This window comes from Pteropus alecto, unplaced genomic scaffold, assembly GCF_000325575.1.
Source record: "Pteropus alecto unplaced genomic scaffold, ASM32557v1 scaffold280, whole genome shotgun sequence".
Lineage (NCBI taxonomy): Eukaryota > Metazoa > Chordata > Mammalia > Chiroptera > Pteropodidae > Pteropus > Pteropus alecto.
In genome coordinates this window covers 234,956-239,088 of record NW_006430057.1, presented here as the reverse complement: position 1 = coordinate 239,088, position 4,133 = coordinate 234,956, and the positions used below count along the sequence as shown (strand labels likewise).

Below are 4,133 nucleotides of genomic sequence, written 5' to 3'. Positions count from 1 at the left end.
AACCAGGCCCCAGACATGCCACACAGATTTTATGGAAAGAACTCTTCTTATGTCCATGGGGGATTGTAGTCAAATGGAAAGCCAGCAGATCCAGTCTACAGACAGAAAAAAAATCTATAGGAAAGTGATATCACAAAGCTTCACCAATTGCCACACTAAGATTCGCCATGTTGTTGCTCATACCACTCTGAATGATGGTGTGCTGGTCTAAGTGATGGAGTTGCTCCCTCATAACAACCAGACTTTAAGGAGATTCATGCAGACATTTGTCCTTGCTCCTGAGGGCTCTGTTGCAAATAAGTTCTACTTTCACAATGACATCTTCAGATACCAAGATGAGGTCTTTGGTGGCTCTGCCACTGAGCCTCAGGAGGAATCTGAGGAAGAAGTAGAGGAACCTGAAGAAAGACAACAGATATTTGAGATGGCACTTGATGATTCTGGAACTTTTATGATCAGACTATCAGCAATAACTTGAAAGAACATTTAGAGGAAATTGTTGCTGAACCAGAGCCTGGTCCTGAACCAGAACTGGAGCAAGAACCTGTATCTGAAATCCAACATAAGTCTGAGCCAGTTTTAGAAGAAATTTCTCCTAAGGATGTTCAGAAGTATTCTTCTCCAGCACCTATAGACACAGCTTGGACAGTGCAGGAAGACTTGAGGACATTTTCCTGGGCATCTGTAACCAGTAAGAACCTTCCACCCACTGCAGCTCTTCCAGTTACTGGGATACCACCTCATGTTGTTAAAGTACCAGCTTCACAGCCTCGCCAGAAGTCTAACCCTGAATCTCAGATTCCACCACAGAGGCATCAGAGGAATCAAAGAGTGTGAGAACAACAAATAAATATTCCTCCCCAGAGGGGACATAGACCAATCTGTGAGGCTGGTGAGCAAGGTGATGTTGAACCCCCCAAAATTGTGAGACACCCTGACAGTCACCAACTCTTCAATGGCAATCTGCCTCATGAGGTGGACGAATCAGAGCTTAAAGATTTCTTTAAAAAATGTGGGAATGTGGTTGAACTACACATTGACAATGGTGGGAAATTGATGGTTCTTAGCCTGTTCAGAAGGCCCTTAGCAATAGCCTATGTTCAGAGGTGAGATCCATCTGAATGTGAAAAAGAAGACTTGAGCTGCCTGAGAAGAAGACTGGATAGATAACTGCCTGTGGGGACCCAGAGGCCCTTGAAATGGGCTGGGTGGTGTAATGAGGCCCTCTGCATAAAGGCATGCTGCAGAAATCAGGATTTGGAGTGGGAAGGGGAATTGCTCCAAAGCAGTGAATTGGTCTTTACTCATCTTCATGCAGTGGTGCAAACCTGGGCTCCTGCAGAATGTTGAGCCTCTTGAACCACTCTTTGGTATCTTGCAGTATGACCCTGGTCTCTTACAAACTGCTTAAGTTTGTACAATTTTACTTTTTGTATTAATGGTGTGTGTTCCTTCCCCCTCCCTTTCCCCTCCTCACCTTTCAGTCCTTCATTTCAATGTTGTGGAATGATATTTTAGGAAAAATGGATTAAAAAAAAAGACTGAATGTCCTTTTTTACATTGCATATACAGACTGGATTTTTTTTTAACAGCCATTTCCCCAAAAGAATGTGTCTCTCCTATTACTGACATTTGGTATATAGATCTTACTTATTTTCTACATGTTTCAAAAGCCATTGAGAAATATAGGATTTGACAAACATTTTGAAGGCATGAAAAACCCAAATTGTTTTTTCTTTGAAAACCATGACTACCTCCCGATGTGGACAAACTACTACTGGAAAAATGGACAATTTTGATTTTAGCTGGTTAAAAACAATAAAAGGTGTTAGAGGTTTTTGTTTTTGTTTTTCTTTTGATATGTGATCACAAAACAATTCTAAAACTGTTTTTACCACTGAAATTTTAATTGTGAAATAGATTTTAAATATCTAGAATACGACTGATACGTTTTTCTTGAAATGTTAAGGTTTTTTTAAGAAGAGTTTTTTTTCACATTTAATTTGTATTTATAAAGAAAAAACACAATCCAAATAACACAAAACCAGAGCAAGACTGTTGTGCCTTCTATTTATCTTTGATTCCAGTCTTGGCAATTGTTTAAAGAAAAATAATTTTTAAAAAGTCTCAATTTGTTTTTTCAGGTTCAGAGTATGTTGGGAATTGTAGAAGCCCTCTTTAAGTTGGTATGTCTTCTGTTCATTTGTTATGCCTTATTCTGAAACTGAGTCTCAGACTGGAATGCCTTTGAGGACAGATGCTTCTGCAGAGGTCCTTTGACCTAAATAGTTCAGCATTTATATTCAGTTTTATTTTGCTATCTGTTCAGAATCCTAATCATAGCCTGAGAAGGAATGTGATTACAATATTGGACTTTGCTGATGTGTTTGAGTATCTGCTCGTTTTTTTAAGTCATGGCCATATTTTAAATTTTCTATTTTCTTATGGTCTCTTTTATTGATGGACATACAGTGGGTGTTTCTTGGAAATGGCCAATTTTTATTAAAATATTTCTAGAAAAAAAAAGGAAAGTCTGAGACACTATCACAGCCAATAGGAGTCCATGGAGACATAATGATGATATGCAATATGGTATCCTGAATGGGATCCTAGAACAGAAAAAAAGATATTAGGTAAAAACTAAGGAAATTTGAAAAAACTATGAACTTTAATTCTCTGTATTATCTTCTCATTTTTCTATAAATCTAAAACTGTTCTAAGAAAATAAAGTCTATTAAAAAAAACTAGATCAGGAAAAAATAGATGAACGAGTACTTCTGAATATGAATTCTGTATAAGTTGCAGTAATAGGCTACAAAATTGGGAGTCATTCCACTGCTTCCATTTCTACTTTAATTTAGAAGCAAGTCCTCATCAGTTTTTTGGAAAAAACATGGCGGAGTGAGACACGTCCTCAGATCTCTCCCCTTGAAACAACAATAAGCTGAACATCTAAAATACAACAAAAAACACCCAAAGTGCACACCAGCACTTCTGAGCGTGGTATCTATGAATAAGAGCTACCACAGGTCAGAACCCCAGGAGTTGGGCGGTGGACTGGGAGAAACAAAGAAGCTGCCTCTCACAGCCAGAGCTCCCTGTAGGAGGAGGGGGAGGGGAGAAGGAGCGGCGAGTTCCCTGAACGGCCTTGCCTGAAAAAGCTGTGAGTTCCACACAGCCGGTGGCAGGGTCCAGTCTTCAAAGCAGAAAGCAAGGAGAGGGAGGACAAAAAAACTAAAGCAACAATTGATTTTTACTGGCCCTGGTTGCAATACCCAAAACTGAGGATGAGCTGCAGCACCCAACTCCCAACCCAGAGGGCCCCTGCCCCATACCCTCTGAGACTGGTCACCACGGAGCCCTAGGGGAATCTGAGCAAATGCTACCAAAGCTATTGCTAACAGTGACAGGGACTGAAACTGAGATTAGCAAGTGTGATTAAATATCTACAAGAAAATAAAAAAGACATTTAGGCTTTATATAAAGCAGGGATCCAAGAGGCTTAGATGCCACCTACAGGAAACCAAAAGAAAATCGTCTTCTTTGCATCAGGCTAAAGAGAGACCTTTATATAATAAATCTTCTTTCTGGAAAAACAACAGGATACACTTCCATTAATAGCCAGGCAGAGAAATAGTCCATTAAACACCGTGAACAACCAAGGTGACAAGGCATCTCAGAAAGAAGGAGAAAAATCTCCAAAAAATAAGCTTACAGACATAGCAATATGCAACTTAAATGACAGAGAATTCAGGATGGTACTTCTGAAAAACTCAACAAGATCAAAACGAGTCATATCAAAAATTTCAAGAATTGAAAAAACAACTAGATCAGCAGAATGAGTTCTTTAGCAAGGAGATTGAAACCCTTGAAAAGAACTGAATAGACCTTCTGGGGATAAAGAACACACTGCAAGAGTTGAAAAATGAAATAGCAGGCTTGGGAAATAGAGTCGACCAAATGGAGGAAAGGATCGGTGAAATCAAAGACAGAAATCTAGAAATAAATCAGAAGGAAGAAGAGAAAAAACAAAGAATTAAAAATAATGAAAGAGAAATATAAGAACTAGCTGATACCATCAGGAGAGGAAACATAAGAATAATGGGCATTTAGTTATATAAATGTCTAATCAA

The 4,133-nt window shown here is 38.9% G+C and overlaps 1 pseudogene; it reads left to right on the top strand.

Annotated features, from left to right (window-relative positions):
* LOC102879455 overlaps positions 1-1,447 on the top strand; it is a 2,638-nt pseudogene extending 1,191 nt beyond the window's left edge.
* The last annotated feature ends 2,686 nt before the right edge of the window (positions 1,448-4,133 follow it).